Source organism: Aquarana catesbeiana, linkage group LG11 (assembly GCF_042186555.1).
Source record: "Aquarana catesbeiana isolate 2022-GZ linkage group LG11, ASM4218655v1, whole genome shotgun sequence".
NCBI classification, from domain to species: Eukaryota; Metazoa; Chordata; class Amphibia; order Anura; family Ranidae; genus Aquarana; species Aquarana catesbeiana.
The window spans coordinates 65,945,467-65,965,181 of NC_133334.1; positions in this window are offsets into that span (position 1 = coordinate 65,945,467).

Here is a 19,715-nt window from a genome sequence, read left to right on the forward strand (position 1 = left end):
GCCCAACTAGAACCTGTCAAAACCCCAAGATAAATGTGAGTGTAGGTCTGATTAAGGATTGGTAAAGTGCAAACAAGTCAACAAATCTTTACAGTTTATACAGTAACAGAAATATGGAAAGCCATGCATGTAAGATGTGAAAGGCACAATATTTTTTTTTTTATGAATGAATTTTTCTTTGGTCCTCTTTGGTCTATTAAACTTACCACTGAAAGTGTTTTCTTGACTCCCTTTAAAAAAAATACACGATGATCTTGCCAGAAATCATGCTAGCTAATAACTTCCCGCTCTCTGTGCCTGTGCTCACTGTTATCAGTTACCGTTGTTCCCACCCAGGTCTCTCTAGAACCCCACCCCTCTATCTTATACAAAAGAGGAGAGATGGAGGTGTCTGTAGTCCCATCCTGTTTCTGTTGTTCTTTGCAGTATGGTGAGTGAGCATTGTCATCCTAGAATTGGTAGTCTGTTATTAGGAGAATCACTGGGTGAAAGTTAAGAGAAAAAAGCTTAAAAAAAAAGAAAGCTAATGCAGCCACCATATCAAAGGACTGGTAAGGTGTAAAATATTCAGTTATTCGTATTTGGCTTTAAATATGCTTTAAAGTCTAATGCCCGTACACACGGTCGGATTTTCCGATGGAAAATGTCCGATCGGAGTGTGTTGTCGGAAATTCCGACCGTGTGTGGACTCCATCGGACATTTTCCATCGGATTTTCCGACACACAAAGTTGGACAGCAGGAGATAAAATTTTCCAACAACAAAATCCGATCGCGTCAATTCCGACCGTGTGTGGCCTGTTCCGACGCACAAAGTGCCACGCATGCTCAGAAGAAATTCCGAGACGGGACAGCTCATTCTGGTAAACTTAGCGTTCGCAATGGATATAGCACTTTCGTCACGCTGCAATGTTCAAAATGGTTTAATACAGCGCACTCTCTTCTTCTTTATAATGTGACAAGAATTAAGTAGTTTTGCTGCTCATATTCACACACACTTCTCACAAATTTTTATTTGTGTTTTTTTATTGGGATTCCCTGAATATATTGTTATTAGTTGTCACATCTGACAGTTTTATATTAATTTTTTTTTTTTTTTTTTTGGATTTTAAGCCTTTTTTTTTCTTTAATGTTTGGATTTTTTCAAAGGCTGATCTTTGTTCAATGTTATTTTTATTTTTACTCCAGAATATTTTTGTCTGTGTTTTGTGTGTGTTTTGTGTGTCAAGTTACCCCAACACCATTGATATCTTTTATTATTTAATCTCCAGGAGATTGTTTGTTGTTGGTGTCCCTTGTTCATTTAACATTGTATATTTGAAATGTACCTGAATCCTCACAAACAAACTGTCCCTTTTGAAGTAAAACACATAGGAGAGTATAATTCAAATCAAAAATCCTTTATTAAGGGCTCAGAACCAAACAAAGAGGAAGGCAACACTGGATCAACAGCAGAAATTAGCGAAGCCTGGGACCCCCAGGGCAGACATCAATTCTTCAACATCAAAATTGGTGGCCTGAGGAGTCCATATGTAAGGGAGGGCAGTCTGGTCCAGAATTCGCAGAGATCCGGATAGCAGCAGATGACATCTGTGTCCCCAGGCTGTGGTACCACAAGAGGCTGCATTTTTTGGCCGACCAGACTGAACCCAGGCCAATCACTGTCTGGTCTTCCTTCCACGCTTCCTTCCGGGCTGTGGCTGTGCAGTTGGAGATGTGGCAGGAGGAGGAGTAGGACCTGGAGGAGGAGGAGGACTGGGAGGACCTGGAGGAGGACTGGGGGGACCTGGAGGAGAGGGAGGAGGAGGAGGAGGACCTGCAGGAGGAGGAGGACCATCACAAAGGTGTGTCTGAGGTGTCATTTGGCCCCTCATACCTTTCTCAAGAGCCTCCAATATGAGGGCCTCACACATGGCTTGTTGGCCCTCCTCCATCCTCTGCATTTTATATGCAATGACGGCAGCAATGTCCTCCTCCACGGTCTGTGGTGCTCCCAGGACCTCTGTAGCCCTCCAAAAGAATCCTCTGGCAGCCTCCTCTAGGGCACTCCTCCTACTGCCACTTTCTCTTTTCAGGGGGGGTGGAGGGACCTGCAGATCAGCCAGCCGGCTCGGCCCGGCCACCTCCTGGCTGAGACTTCCCTGTGTCTGAAAAAGGGACATGGTTTTAGTTTTTGCTTCATCAATCACAATCATAAATTAGTACTCCCAACTAACATCTAGTTAACATCATTGATTGTACAAGCAGAAATATTTAGAGGAATGCTATACCTGGCTCAATCTGGGCTCCTCCACATGTGGCCTGGAAGGCCCAGGTTGGGCGTCAGAAGCCTCAGCCGGGGGGGAAGGAAGCGTGGAAGGAAGACTGGAGAGGGATGGCCTGGGTTCAGTCTGGCCTGCCAGAAAATGCAGCCTGTCGTAGTACAACATCCTGGGAACATAGATGTCATCTGCTGCTCCGGATCTCTGTGAATCCTGGACTTTTTTGCGCTCCCTTAGATATGTACTCCTCAGGCAACCAATTAATATCTTTAAATAGGTGATGTCTGCCGTGGGGATCACCTGCTTCACAATTTCACACAATTGCTCCAGTGCTGCCTTCCTCTTTGCTTGGTTCTTGAAATGGGGGTGTTTAATCTCCCACAGACAGGGCAGCTCCCTTAGCATCTCTACGAATACTGACATGAAGTCATTATCTTTGAGTAGCATATCCATGTTCACTGCAAGACACAACACAAGACAAAGCCTAATGTCAGACAAAACTCTCCTAATCTTGTTACAATATAGGCCTCAATCTAGAAGCAGTATAGGCACAAGTTTGTCTCTTACCTTCGTTCTTACGATCGGCGCGTCCAATGCTCCTTCCTCCGCTCACAGATCGTACGTAATACGCACGCGTGTTACGCTTTATACACACTGCGTATGCATGTAACTCCGCCCGCCCCTGACGTTCTTTCTATTTTATGCCCCGCCCCTTTTCGTTCGGCGCAGTGGGGGAAGAGCACATGGCGGAGTCACAGCAGGTGCGTGCTAATTGCAGGAACGAGGAGGAGGAAAGCCCGGATCCGGACACGTCCCGATCCAGAAGGAGACGTTTTAAGGCCACAAATATGTCCTTTGGGGAGATGTTGGAGATGGTCGACATCATGAGGAAGTCCGACTATGACGGGAAGTATGGGCCTTACCCCAACCCCAATATACGAAAGGCCAACATCATTGCGAAAGTGACCATGAGTCTTCTGATGAATTTCGGGGTCCGAAGATCGAAAGATCAGCTCAGGAAGCGGTGGTCGGACCTGAAATTGAGAGAGCCAGAGCAGTACCGAAAGATCCGGAGAGTGCTGCAAAAAAGTAAGTAGTTGTGCTGTGTTCCTATTCTTTCTGTCTTTATTCCGTTCGTGCTGCTCCATGTGCTTTTATTAATTGTAACGTTTAAAAGGGCAACTTTAATGTTCATGGGCCCATTATTCGTTCGTATCAAACATTTTTCTTTTGGCCTCTAAAACATCATTGTTTAGGCCATATGCATTTTCCCACATTTTTTTTGGGCCTACTTGGATGCCAAATATTTGTTTGTGTAGATCGGTTTGTTACTAGAATTAAATGCAAACTAGATTCTGTGTAAGGAGAGGACACTGAGCAGCTGTTTTCACATCTGGACACTGGAGCACTAGTGTGGGACACAAGAACACCATTTTTATTAGGGGGCCACACAGGTGCTCCAGTGTATACTATAGGGGGGTCTCCATCTGTGAAGCTTGTACTAAACAGGTAAAGTATTGCAGCTTGACAAAGGGCAATAAAAAAAAGACATCTTGGAACTCTGCTAAAATTGATAATTGTACCCCACTTCAAGCAATGTTTCCTATTTCTAGTTCTGCCATCAAATATCTGTGTGCTAATTATACCATTTTTGTTTTACATAGGGGAGAAAAGACTCGGAGGACACCCCTCATCCGAGGAGACCACAGACCCCCCACCTATGGAAGAAGGTGAAATACCCTCAAACGAAGAAGAGCAGGAGGAAGAAGAAGATGTGGTGGAGATTGGCACCACAACAGGTGAGTGTCTGCGACCACAGGCTCAGGTAAGAGATGGATGGTGGCAGATTTTTGATACCTGTTTTTGTTTTGTTTCTCTCTTTTTAGGTGATCGTGAGGTTGTGGATCCAGAACGCTTTACTTCAGAAAGTGCCCAGATCCTGATCGGGGAGATCATGGGGTGTAATCTCGAATTGCACAACATACAGCAAAAAATCAATGATGTTATTAAAAAAATAATAACATCATTGATGTTTTGGGGCGAATTTAAAACCCCACAAAATATATTTTTGGGATTGTGGTCCAATTTTTAAAATCTTTTTGCAATGTTTTGAAAAGCCAAATTTGGAGGATGCACACAGTGTGCCAACATGTGCTATCTGCCATCACGGGAGATCAATGGACGCGTTTTGGGGGTGCAACCCCTTCCTCAATTATAAAGTAGCGTTGAGGAAGGGCTTGCTCCCCCAAAACACGTCCCTTGATCCCCCGTGATGGCAGGTAGCACATGTTGACATTCGTAAATTGGTGTGCATCTTCCAAATTTGACTTTTCCAGGGGTGATTTCCCCCCATCTGAACGCTATATCAAACACAGTTCCTAAATACTGATGTCTGATATAGCCTTCAGGTTTTACCTAATGTGAACTTTGTAAGTTCAAGTTTTTTGGCTTTCTTGTTGGTTTTACACAGGCCTGTTTTATCTGAAATGGACATTTCGATTTTTGATAATGCTACTGCAAAAATTGTTATACAACAAACATGTTGGTTTGTTTTAAAAACCTTTGGTAAATGCACATGTGATTGTGCAGGTATAAAAAAGTTGCTTACTCAAGAATGTGTGGATTATTGTCTCAACACTACAATACAACACTTTTGCAGTGATGTAATAGCTTTTTTATGCAAAAATGGGGGTTATTTCCTAAGGGCAAATCCTCTTTGCACTACAAATGCAGTTTCCGTGCAGTTGCAAGTGCACTTGTAGTGAAATGTGTTTTTGCATTTAGGAAATAACAGCCAACAGTGCTTTGTATAATAAGGTTACACAATCACGCCATTTTCTGCACTCAAAACATTTATGTCAGGGTCAGCTAAAACAAACACAAGCAGTAAATGTCCACAAAGAATTTCTTTTTTTTTTTATTATAAAAAGGCTTCACATATTGTCTGGCATATTGATAGCCCCCCTACCCGCAAAGAACTCCAGGTAGCTTAACCGGACATCATGGGCACTCAGGGAGGGCAAGCCAGGACGGCCACTTTCAAGCGCCTTCAGTGTGGTTTGATGTAGGATTCCACCCTCAGGCCCAACTGAGCCAGCATAGTTGGCCGAATGTTTCCTTAAAAAATTATGGAGAACACAGCACGCCAGTATAATATGGTTCAGTTTATACTCCGCCATATGGATGGGTGTCAGAAATAGTCGGAACCGGCTGGCCAGGATTCCAAATGTGTTCTCCACCACTCTTTGGGCTCTGGCCAGCCGGTAATTAAAAGCCCTCTGTTCCAGGGTGAGGGTCCTCATCGGGAATGGCCGCATCAGGTGGTCCCCCAGCGCAAACGCTTCATCAGCAACGAACACGAATGGGAGTCCTTCCACATTGTCCTCTGGAGCTGGCAAGTCCAAGCTGCCATTCTGGAGACGCCTGTAGAACTCCGTCTGGGCGATGACTCCACCATCGGACATCTGGCCATTCTTCCCCACGTCCACATACAAGAAGTCGTAATTAGCCGACACCACCGCCAACATCACTATACTATTAAACCCCTTGTAATTATAATAGTACGACCCCGAGTTGGGTGGTGGGACGATGTGGACGTGTTTCCCATCAATTGCCCCTCCGCAGTTAGGAAAGTCCCACCGCTGGGCAAAGTGGGAGGCCACAGTCTGCCATTCCTGTGGCGTGGAAGGAAACTGTTGAGGAAAAAACAATAAACATTACTATTTTTTCACAGAAACATGGCAAGCAGATTATACACAAACATTATTGGGCAACCTCCAGATATCATTTAGTAAGGGGAATTTAACAAGGCCAAAGTATAAGGTACACCTATCATATTCCCCCCCCTCTCATGGGCCATTTCTAACATTATAGGGGGTGTGTGTAAATCTTGGACAGGTAACCCTCTTCACTTCATTGAGAGATGAATGCCTAAATAATGGGTATTACTTGGAACAGCCCCTCCTTAGTTACACTATTGGCAGACCACTGGACAGGTAAGAAGTGTCATAATACAAAGATAAAAATACACACTGTACACATTTGAGGACATTTGGACATTCTGCTATTACCTATCAAGATAATAATAGGATACAAAAACTTTAAACAGTACCATTGTAAAGTATACAGGCAGGCCCTTGCACTACATGCTTTGGGTAATTTATCCATAAATCTGACCAGTAAAGAGGTGGGTATAGTGTGTATGGGTTTGGCAAAGTCAGCAGATAGATGATTGAGGATAGAGAATTGTAATCAGCTGACTTAGCAGTTGGGGGAGGGTTACTAAAAATTATTTGGGGACACCACAAAAAAAAGCCTCTGGCACTCTGCCTGAATTTAAATCAAAAATTACATTTCCAAACATTTTAGGGGGTTTTTGGGGTAAAGCTCTACTATGGAGCTGATAAAATACATTGTTAAGTGACTACATGAGGTGAATATAGGGCAGGAGACACCATGCTGGGGAGGTTAGTGAAGGGCAAATATGTATGAAGGACATAAAATAATAATTACATAAAAATCCAGCATGCATGAGAACAAAGGGGACATTCACAGCATATTCCTTGTCAAAAGAAGTTTATTGAGTATACAATGTTATAAAGATACATAAAGTAAGTTTACAAGGATCTATAAAGTAAGCTCATTGTTTTACAGTAGGGTTTATATAGGTAAATATCATGAAATTTCAAATATTAAACATTGGGTTCACGTAAACCTAAATTAAATATATATATAATTTCCTTAGTTACTTTTGTAGGTATTTAAATGATTTATACCTACTATACATATTGTTTACAGGTAGAGTGTATACAGGTCAAATAAATTCTGATAATGAGCTTTAATCGTAAGGTGGAGAAAAGGAAAGAGAAAGAAGAAAAAGGGTAGAAAGGCAGAGGTATGGTCCACAAGGTTGTCCCGCTCGTCAGTTTATTATTCTTTTTAGTTCTCTTTGAAGCCTTAGAATGGGTGTCTCTGTAAGTCATTTAATCTGTTACCATGGCAACAGGACAGAGTCATTGAAGTTTGACAGGAACTGTTGTTTTATCCAAGGATGCCAAAGTTTTTCAAATTTTGGAATTTGATTTTGATCGATGGCTACCATCTTAGCATGGGACATTGTATTAGTCATTCTGTGAATTGTTTCTGCTAGTACCAATGTAGGAGATTTCCATGCCTTGGCCACTGTTTGTTTTGCAGCCGTTATTAGTTGGATCATTAGTTTGAATTGAGAGAGTGTTAACCATTCCGGTTTTAGATTAAGTAAAGTTAAATATGGATCTGGTTGTATTATTTTTTAAATATTTTAGATGCAATCACGAAGACTTCCTTCCAGAAGGTTTGGATTACTGGGCACGTCCACCATATGTGTAAATATGTGCCTATTTCTGGGCATCCTCGAAAACAAAGAGCTGAGGTATTAGGTGAATATTTTGCCACTCTAGCGGGTACAAGGTACCAGCGAGTTAGGACTTTATAATTTGTCTCCAGTGCTAAGATGTTGGGTGAAGATGACTTAGATGTGAGCCATATGTTAGACCAGTCCGTGTCTTCTAAAGTTCGTCCCAGGTCCTCCTCCCACCTCTGAACGTAAGAGGGTCTATTAAGATTTGCTACTCCATATAATTGATTATAAAGTGATGAAATTGTACCTTTAGCAAATGGATCTTTTGTACAGATTGATTCAAAAATGGATAATTGGGATAATGGTGTATCCCCCTTTAGGAATGGTGTATAGAAATTTTTGATTTGGAGATATCTAAATATCTCAGAGTTTGGTAGATCATATTTTTCTCTAAGCGATGGGAATGAAAGGAATGATTTAGATGCTATGAAGTCATTTAGTGTCTGAATGCCTGATGTTGTCCAAGCTTTAAAAGAATTTGGGTAGATCCATGCCGGATAAAAGGCCGGATTTCTGATAAAAGAAAGGAGAGGATTGTGTGGAGATTGTAACTGATATTTGGTTTTTAGTTTATCCCAGAGAGATAAGAAGTGTTTAGTTATGGGATTATGAATTTTAAAGCGGTCTTTAGGATCAAGCCATAATAAATTTGATATTAATAGAGGGTCATTTTATGAAGCCTCTATAAATACCCATAATGGGATTTCCTGTTTTGCATGGTATTTGGACAGACTGGCCAAATGTGCTGCTCTGTAGTAGTTAGTAAAATTAGGGTATCCCAGGCCTCCTTTATTTTTGGGAAGATGTAGTGTGTGTATAGGTATACGTGGTTTAGAAGAGCCCCATATAAACGAAGTTGCTCTTTTTTGTACTATTCTCAAAAAATAGGAAGGAATTGGAATAGGGAGGACTCTGAATAGATAAAGCAATTTGGGTAGAATAGTCATTTTGATTGCATTAATCTTCCCCATCCAGGATAAAGGAAGTTGCGACCATTGTTTTATTAGATTTGTGATCTGTCTTAATACAGGAGGATAATTGGTTGAGAATAAGTCAGAATGAGATGCTGTTAAATGAATTCCAAGATATGGGATTGATTTTTCTGCCCATGTGAATGGGAGTGCAGCCCTAGCCGGGATCAATTCCATGTTTGTGAGTGAAATATTAAGCACTAGGCATTTCTTAGGATTAATCATAAGGCCGGATAGGGCTGCAAATCCATCAAGAGCTGGTATTAAGTTAGGACCAGAGACCTGTGGTGATGATAGAAAAAGTAATATATCATCTGCAAATATACATAATTTGTGTGTAATACCTCCTACTTCAATGCCAGTTATAGTTTGGTTTGTTGTGATGTATTGGGCCATGGGTTCGAGTATAAGGGCAAATAATAAGGGAGATAATGGGCAACCCTGTCGGGTACCTCTTTCGATATTAAAGGCTTCAGATTTGTATCCAGCATATTTTATATAGGCTTTGGGTTTATTATATAATGCTTTGATCCATGTTAAAAAGTGGGGTCCAAAACCCCATTTTTGTAATGAATATTGCATATATTGCCAGGATACTGTGTCAAATGCCCTCTTAATATCGAGAGATAGAAAACATAAAGGGATTTTCCGTTTTTTAGCAATATGTGCCAATAACACTGCCCTGCGTATATTATCGCCTGCCTGTCTATTTGGCATGAAGCCTACTTGATCTCTATGTATTAATTTTCCTATAATGCTATTGAGGCGTTTTGCTATTATTTTTGCTAATAATTTAATATCGAGGTTTAACAGAGAGATAGGCCGATAATTCACACAGGAAGTATCATCAGAAAGGGGTTTTGGGATCATACAAACAATTGCCATTAGTGTTTCTTGCCGAAAAGAATGTCCATCTAGAAGTTTGTTAAAAGTTTCAGTGAGAATGGGAGAGAGTATTTCTGAGAATGTTTTATAGTATAAAGCCGAGTAGCCGTCTGGGCCTGGTCTTTTGTTAAGTTTTAGGGCTTTTATGGCGTTAGCAACTTCATCTATAGTTATAGGCTCATCCAAACTGCTTTTTTGATTCTGAGATAACTCAGGTAAGGTTATTTTTGAGAAGAAGGATTCAGCCTCTGTAGGATTAAATTCATTGTTTGTCTTGTATAAAGTTGCGAGATGTGAGTGAAATTTATGGACTATTTTAACTGGATTACAAGTGTAAACATTTTTTGATAATTTCAAACGTATTGGTTTGAAAGATTTGTTAGTTGAATTTAATGCCCGAGCCAAATATGTACCTGGTTTGTTTGTATTCATGTAGAAATTGTGTTTGGAGCGTTTGAGGGATTTATCAACTGACTCAGTGAGAAATAGATCGTATTCCAATCTAGATTTTTCCAGATGAGATTTTGTACTCTGAGATGGATTATCTTGAAATGATATGTAGGCTGCATTAAAATTGAGTTCTAGTTTTTTTGCTAGATTTTTGCGTTCCCGTTTAAATAGTGCCATTTGTCTTTGTATTGTACCACGCAAGACAGGCTTATGAGCTTCCCACAGTGTTATTGGGGAGATGTCTGCTGTATTATTAATTGATATGTATTCCTTTAAAGCTTGTTCAATGGCCATCTGATGTAGTGGGTGTTTGAGCATTATGTCCGGTAAGTACCACGTTGGGTCATGCGCTTTTGGTATGGCTGAGGCTATAGTAGTGTATACTGCATTATGGTCAGACCACGGAATCGGAATTATATCTGATGCAATAATTTCTGGTATCATTCCTATTGTTAGAAAAATATGATCTATTCTGGTGAAGGTTTGATGAGGGTGCGAGAAATAAGTGAATTTCTTTTTCATTGGGTTACTTTCTCTCCATGAATCTACCAGATTGTATTTGGAAAGAAGTTGAGAAAAAGGTAATCTAGAGGTTATTTTGGATGGTGTAAAAGGTGATTTATCTAGAAATGGGAGGAGGACCTGGTTCGAATCCCCACACATTATCACTGTTCCTATTTTGTGTGTATTAATCACTTGTATAATATGTGAGAGGAATGGTGTAGGTTGTTTGTTAGGAGCGTAGTAGGAAATCACCGTGATTGCTGTATCCATTATATAACCCATGAGTATCAGGTATCTACCTTCTGGGTCTTTAATTTCTGATGATAAGGTGAATGGTGTGGATCGGTGAAATGCAATTAGAGTTCCCCTTTGCTTGGTACAGGCAGAAGCCGTGTAAATTTGTTGATAAAAAGGAGAAATATATTTTGGAGTAGAATCTTTTGTGAAGTGTGTTTCTTGGAGGCATACTATGTGAGCCTTCTTGTTATGGAAAGTACGGAAGGCTTTGGTCCTTTTTTGAGGGACATTTATTCCCTGAACATTCAGGGAAAGTATATTCAGTGGTGCCATGGCAATAGATCAAATAGTTTTGACTTACTTTTTGTTATGCAGAGCTGACTACGCAGATCAACCTGTGTGGACTGAAGAGATGAATAGATAGAAAAGAAACCAGTGAATTCTGGAGTAAAGAGTAAACAAAAAACATATGAGATTAGATGATACATTGTATAAATTATTTTTTGCAAGTAATCACAATTTACCCGTGAAAGAGAATAAATATCTCTCTCAGGGAAATAAGTGCCTTCGTCACACTCCCACATAATATGGTTGGGAGAATGAGGAGGGCTAATGGGGGTACACGGATCTTCCGCTTACAGGAGAGAAGTGCTATGTCAAAAGACATCAAAATGATGTTTCATTAATTGGAGTGCAGAATATAATACAAAAAATAGTGCAGCGCTAGATTATAAATCAATATTAAATGTCCGTGAATGAACCATAAGTATCATCGGTGGTGCAGAGTGCTTCATGCAAATCCAAAGTGCTCTTAAATCCGTGCTCCCCCTCTTGTCAGTCAAACCGCTCACCTTGTTAAAATGACCCCTGAACTAACAGGAAGGTCTAATAAGCATTCACCACTCGAATGGTGGTCAGGGTGATGTCTTGGCTGAAAGGCAGGAACCTCTTCCTTAGTAGGGATCACCACTTATCACCAGCCCGCAGACAACCAAATAACCTGTCTAACAGTATGCGTTAAAAGCCTGCTTTTAACGCATACTGTTAGACAGGTTATTTGGTTGTCTGCGGGCTGGTGATAAGTGGTGATCCCTACTAAGGAAGAGGTTCCTGCCTTTCAGCCAAGACATCACCCTGACCACCATTCGAGTGGTGAATGCTTATTAGACCTTCCTGTTAGTTCAGGGGTCATTTTAACAAGGTGAGCGGTTTGACTGACAAGAGGGGGAGCACGGATTTAAGAGCACTTTGGATTTGCATGAAGCACTCTGCACCACCGATGATACTTATGGTTCATTCACGGACATTTAATATTGATTTATAATCTAGCGCTGCACTATTTTTTGTATTATACCACGTGAAAGGATTTATATATTTGCCTTTAGTGTTCAGCAGCTTTGTTTTATCTGAGGGTGTTTGCGCTGACTGTTTGTCTCTTTGTAAATTTACTGAGTGCAGAATATAGTTTTTGTTGAAATTATTTAGTCCAGGGTGGTTGTATATGGTTAGTCTTGCCCTAGGCTAAATAATTCAGTTAGAAAGGTACTGTTAATAACTTTGGTATTGATGAAGATAGTTTGAATTATTTTGGGATTTTAACCCTTTTAGAGTAAACAATTACATATTTTATTCATATGTAACTGTTTAGATATGTTAACTCATAAAATTGAGGTTGTATTGCTTCAGATTAGAATAAACAAAAACATAATTCTAGGAACTAGTTAGGTAATAATATATTTGTTTTAAGAAAAGAAAGAAAAAGCTTCCATTACTTCTGGATTATTGAACATATTTGTCCTAAAAAGTAATAAATCTATTATTATTACCTGATAATATATAACTGAACAAGAATTTCCTTATTTCACTTATATATTCTAAGGCTATATGAATCAGAAGTAATAAGAAATATAACTGGAATGTAACATGATCCAACACAGTGTGTGACTATCAGAATGCAGTTACATTCAGTTATAAACACAGGTTTTTTATAGAGAACCATCTCTTAGTATAATAAATGAAGAGATATCAGGAATTAGGATGTCAGTCCATTGAATCTTCTTGGTCCATGGATGATGTGGCATAACGGCCTCTTTTGTGAGAATGATGATTCCCATTTTGTTCTGAAATTTTCTGGGTGCTGCCTGAAGGTGAAGATGATGCCATTCTTCTGCGTGTGGGAGAGTTGCTGCTTGTGGGTTCTGTCAGATTTAATTTTAAAAGGGTTTGTTGTAGTTCATCTGCTGATCTGCTTCTGTAAATTGTACCTTGGTAGTTAAATCTGACTGAAAAGGGGAAGCCCCATTGATACATCATGTTGTGGCGTTGCAGTTCCATTAGTTGGGGTTTCATGGATCGTCTTTTAGTAATAGTAAGTTGGGATAGGTCAGCAAAAATGTGATAATTGTGTCCATGAAAATTAAGTTCCTTTTTTTCTCTTGCAGCAATTAGTATTTGTTCTTTCGTTCTGTAATAATGAAATTTTGTGATTATATCACGTGGGGGTCCATCTTTCTTTTTGGCTGTGAGGGCTCTGTGTACTCTGTCCAGTTCTAAACGTTCAATAGGGATATCTGGCTTTAGTTCTTGTAATAGAGCAGTAATAGTAGATTGCAGGTCTGTCACAGTTTCAGGTATTCCCCTTATGCGCAAGTTTGAACGTCTGGCTCTATTTTCGTAATCTTCTAGCTTAGTTTGAAGTATTAAATTCTCTTTTTTTAATTGTTCCAATTCTGTTATATTTTCTTGGGTTGTAATTTCAATTTCATCCATTTTTATTTCTAGGGCTGCGGTGCGGTTTCCCAGCTCTCTTATTTCTTTGGTTAGGCTTTTTGTTATTTGGTCTGAGGTTTGTTTTAAAGCCTTATGAAGCATCTTTTCAAATTGTAATAATATTACTGGGGATACTGAGGAGGCTTGTGGAGAAGTTTGTGAGAGGATTTGTTCTGTATCTGACTCAAATGGAGAGTCTTGCTGTGACATTTTCTGTCTGTGAGAGCGCCCTGATGCTGTATCTTGTGAGGTGACTGGAGCTGCTTCAGCTGCAGTGAGTGCCTGTGAGCTCTTTGTGAGGTGATTTTTATTTCTGCCACGGTTTCCTCCCAGTACCATATTTCCTGCCCAAACTTTCACAGTTTGTTCCCAGGGGCAAAAAGGTTCAAATGGATACCTTTTGAGTCTGCAGGCTCCGCTTTGTCCTCCTCTTCTCTCCTCAGCGGTGTGGAGCTCTAACAATGCATGTCTGCTCCCCATTCACAGCATATTCCAATCATGGTAATTAGGGAATGAGGAAAGAAATACAATATATTATCAAACATTCAATACAATAAAATGTGATATAAAAGGATAAAAATCTTACCTTCAAATACTCCTTCTGCAGGACCTGGATGATGGCAGAACAGGTCTCTGGGATTATGATCCCCAGAGCCTGGGGGGAGATGCCTGTCGAGAACTTCAAGTCCTGCAGACTTCTCCCTGTGGCCAAATACCGCAAGGTAGCGACCAACCTCTGCTCCGGAGTGATGGCTTGCCTCATGCAGGTATCCTGCCTGCTGATATAGGGGGTCAGCGAAGCCAACAAACGATGAAACACGGGGTCCGTCATCCTGAGAAAGTTCCTGAAATCATCAGGATTATTCTCACGGATCTCACGGAGCAAAGGCATATGAGAGAACTGGTCACGCTGAAGCAACCAATTCTTGGTCCATGAACTCCTCCCCACCCTGTTCATGGACTGGACTTGTGTCAAGGTCAGGACCCCAACACCAAGCCCCCGCACAGCATGAACTCTACGAGGAGTACGCATACGAAACATGGCTAGAAAACGGTCGACTGCTCAGAACGAAGTAACAGAACGCACTGAAGAACAGCAAGGCCTGTGAAGAGCGACCTGAAAAACAGTAACGAACGAACAAGAATACAATGACTACCTAAAGTCACGCGGAACTTGCTTACACGCACTGAAGAGCAGATACAAACCCACAAGCACAAACTGAACGGCAGAAAACGATCTGAAAGCCACGAGTCTAAAAAAGCGCGAATCGTCTCTCACCAAACTTTTACTAACACAAGATTAGCAAAAGGAGCCCAAAGGGTGCCGTGCTTGGTTCTGAACCGGCCTTTTCTAGTCTCATTGTACGTGGTGTACGTGACCGCGTGGTTGGCGATCGGAAATTCCGACAACTTTGTGCGACCGTGTGTAGGCAAAACAAGTTTGAGCCAACATCCGTCGGAAAAAATCCTAGGATTTTGTTGTCGGAATATCCGAACAAAGTCCGACCGTGTGTACGCCCTATAAGGGGGTTATTTACGAAAGGCAAATACACTTTGCGCTACAAGTGCAAAGTGCACTTGAAATTGCACTGAACGTGCATTTGGAAGTGCAGTCACTGTAAATCTGAGGGGTAGATCTGAAATGAGGGGAACCTCTGCTGATTTTATCATCCAATCATGTACAAGCTAAAATGCTGTTTTTTTATTTTCCTTGCATGTCCCCCTCAGATCTACAGCGACTGCACTTCCAAGTACACTTTCAGTGCAATTTCAAGTGCACTTTGCACTTGTAGTTTGCACTTGTAGCGCAAAGTGGATTTGCCTTTCGTAAATAACCCCCTATGTGTAGCTAAAATGAATAACAAAATTCAGCACAAGAGACATTTTAGTTGTAATCTTCCTCTGTCCCTGCCCCCTTCCACACCTTCGCTGCTGTAATTTTTCATTGAAGCTGGTGGTAATATAACTAAGGGGCCTTCACAGGCTCTCTTTAAGAAAGCCTGACTATACCCTGCCCTTCCTGCCTGGTCACACCATTCATAGAAGCCATATTACCATTTCTCTGAATGGAGGAGGAGCCATCCTTTATCTGCTCATCCTCCATTAAGACATCATGTTTCCTTCATAGAAGCTGTAGTACGTCTTGTATGAATGGCGGAGCTGGGCAAAAAAGGCAGACATGGTCACAGTCAGAACCTGGGACCTTCGCTGTGTCTGGAAATGACTCTGCTTGCTAAGCCACAAGAAATGCTGGACAGATCCCTGGACAATTCCCTGAATGATCCTTTCTTGAATCTTGTTTGTCTTGAACCTTGAACTCTTTGCTCCTCCCATGAACTTCCTGATTTAAGCCATGTCTCTGCACTTCATGTTTGCCAGATTATTGTGCTATCTCCTACCATTCGTTACCAACCTTTTGGCATGTTCCTCAACTACGCTTCTGTTTAATCCCAACCTGCAACTATTCGCTACTAACGTTTAGCTTGATCCTCGGCTACACTTCTGTTTGATCCCTACCTGCTATATCTACTACCGGACCCCGGCTTGCTCACCTACTGGTGGGGCGATCCTGAGGACTGCAACCTGGTACTAACATGCAGCAAAGCCCATCTCCACCATCAGGAGCTCTGGTGAATACCGGTTATTACTTAGACCCTGCACCTCAGGTGAACTCAAGTCATGAGCCAGGGTGACTTGCTTGTATACCTATCCCACTTGTCGGTGGGTGCTGCTGCACTGCTATAGCAACTGGCCTCCAAGCCTGAATTACGACCGTAACAGTCACATTCTCTTGATGAAGACCTGTGACAGCCCCTTAGTTGTAATAACCCCCGCCAAACCAGAAGATTAAGGCAGTAGGGGTGGGTGTGGTAGTAGAAATTGTGAAAGGATTCAAATAAAACAAGAGGAATCAGCACAAGGGACACATCCTACTGACTGTAAATTGCAGTATGTCCCTTGTGCTGATTTTCTGTTTTTAATTTTAGTTTACTTTAACTTTAAAGTAAATATAGCCATAATAGCTTAAAGTGTGTACTAACCTAAAATACACTGTACTTTCCCTTTAAAGAAAGAACTAAAAAAAGAAACAAAGAAAGTCAAGGCAGCAAAAAGCAATACAGTTTTCCAGGAAAAATCAGTACACTTTAATTTAAATTCTATACCATCCATTGCAGCTGGAATTAGCAGACTTTCTCACACAGTATCAGCAGCCCCTTGTTACAGCAGTCTATCATCTCTCTGAGCCCATTGTACTCATTGTAGATTGAGATCTAAAGGAGGCTGCATAGAGCAGTGATTTTTCTCAGGTTCAGAGACTTAAAAAAGCCAAAAAGGTTTTAAAGAAAACAGATTTAGCCAGCACAGCAACCAACTGCAGCAGGCATATCGACTCTTAGGAGATGTTTGTTTAATATATTTTTTTGTCATATAGAAATGCTTTGAAACCCTTCATGACAATTGAGAGTGTCAAACCTAACCTTTTCACATTCCAGTGGTTTCCATGGATGCCCTCATGCAATTTTCCAGAGAGAGGCAAATGTATCTAGAAAGATGGAGGATTAACGGTTCAGCTACATCCTCCCACATTATTATCTGTGCAGCCAAGGGGACATAGCACCACATCTTGAGTGCCATCTGCCTTTCTCTAGCACTGCACAGCCTCAAGTCATTCACTCCATCCTGGCAGCTGGTCTGTGTATATTTGACCCACCTCTGGCTTTCACCTGACAGCCAGCATTATCCAAGCAGTCCCTACATGATTGCTGAGAAACATAGGTGTACCAACCCTTCATGGCACATTTGCACCCCTTTTTGAATGCAACCATGTCCCTACAAAATAACACTTAAGACACATTTTGCTGGATGGGCAAAGCTGCAGCTTTATTGGACTCTAAATCATCACTTAAACAACTTCTTGATAGAAGATAATGTAGCCTTCACCTTGTGGCTTCACAGCTGGCTTCCCACTGTGCATGCATGAGCCACGCTTTGTGAATGGTCCCACAGTCTTCTGGGACCTGTGACGTGTCCCAGAAGGCTGTGAGGGAAAAAGGGGGGCGGAAAACTTTCGCTTGGATAGCTGCATCAATCCAGCTGGAAGTAGTAGTGAATACCTGTCAAAACCAGGTACCCGCTCCCCACCCCCAAAATAGTTGCAATTGTTAAAGAGGAGGGGGGCAGATGATGCAAACAAGCAGAACTTCCCCTTTTGGGTGCTAGTCACAGGTATACTGTAAGCCCCCAGTATGCCCTTAGTATTATAAAATTGTCTAAACATCTGTCTTATCCATAAGTTCCAGACAGGCGTCCAACAACCAGTGCACTTCAATGGTTTATAAATCTGAACGATTTACCGCTGGCAAAGTAAGAAACTGGCAATAAAGCTTTGAAAAAACGTATACTTGGTAGGAAGAGTGGGAACTTACTTGAAGGCTGGTTGTCTTCAAAAAGGCCAGTGACTCCACCCTTCGCTTCTTTAAAGTACTCTTGAATTTCCACACCCTTTCCAGACCTTCTCCAGTTGTGACCTTTCACCTTCCACCTTTGAGCAATCAAACAGAAGGGCAACTACTTCATAAGCTCTCCCTTTATCTAGATGTTTCTAGAAGTGAGGGCTTTCTTTCCTTAATGTCAAGGGACTTTCATCACTACTGTGTCCTATAGTGGTGTAGGGTTGGCAGGTTCAATTGCTAAGTGCAGGAGGGGGCACACGAGATCAATGCTCCCGAGTATGTTTCTGCATAAACTTTGGGGGGAAATGTATCTGCACTAGCAGCATGGATAGTCGGAGAGGTCAGTGTTTAGTTTGTTCTTTGCTGGGAGTCCATTTATTTTGCAAATGATTTTTGGGACAAAGTCTCTGTCATGACAACTGTACATTTAATAAATAATGAAAATTACTTTTGAAGTCATGACAGATTTTTGGGATGGGGTTTGTATCTACTTTAAACATGTGATAGTCACATCAAAAACTAGTGGGTACAATAATAGGTACTTACAATGTACATTTACCAAAAATACTCAATTGTTTCCTGTCAGCTCTATTTAGGCTCAATTTACAGAGCTAACATTCCAAGTATGGTTACTCTCCACTACAGTCAATGAGGTTTTAAAAATGTTAAAGCTTTGTGAGTTGAGCCTAATCTATGTCTTTTAAATGTTATGGAATTTCTGAGCATGGGTAGAATCTATTTCTCCATTGTATATATATATAATTATATATATATATATATATATATATATATATATATAAAATTCCACTAATTTGCAGTTCCACAAATATGAAACACGTGCAATCAGCTTCCATTGTATGACGAGTGCACCGTTCCATAATTACATGGCCTTTGACAGTTTATGAATTGCCCAGATGCTTTGCAGTTTTCTAGTTTGGTAAATTCTATTTTAAAACCCGTATGCCTCCATTTCTTGTGAGTTTGACCTTTAAACAGTCTGTCCTATCACTTCTCTCCTATTATGACTATTTTATGCACTAGAAAATCTTTGCTGCACTGTTTGGATGATTCCTTTGTGTGCATATTGCATCTATGCCCAGACTCGACTGCTGATAGAATAATTGAAAAATGTGAGCGGAAAGCACAAAGAACAGGCTGAAAGAGATGTGTAATTGCAACTGTTGCTCCTAGCAACCTTGACTTATTCAAGCAGAAAGATATTGTTTTATAAATTTGGGGTTGGAATTTAGTGGCAATATAAGTGAGAAAAAATGCCAATTTGGACGCCCATGCACCTAAAAATAGCTGAACTTTGCTATCGCTAAGAAAAGAGATGATATTTTCAAGAATGAGTAATCTGTTTGTCATGTAGAAGTTCCTTTCTTATGCCTACCTGACGTATAGTTTTTTATTCTCTTCTTTGGCAGTGACATTGTAAAAGACTGTGAAGAACTATAAAGGTACTTCCGGACCTAAAATAATGTTCATCTAATATGGAAAGGTCCGAGAAAGTCTTATATTTGTAAGTCTTCCCTGATGTCACCTAGTTGAGCCTGCTTGAGAGAAAAATTGATTGGTTGTGGATAGATTTACCCAGCTAATGACAGTTCTTTTCCCCAAAGACAAGCTAATGCCCGCAACACTACCTATGCTTACCTCCATCCACAGACTATAAATGCCCTAACAGAGGCATTTTGAGCAGTTATCTGGTGCCAACAATTCTAACAGGATGTAGACTTTCAAAGTGCAGATGAGAATTTCTCAACCATTTAACTCCAGAGGAAC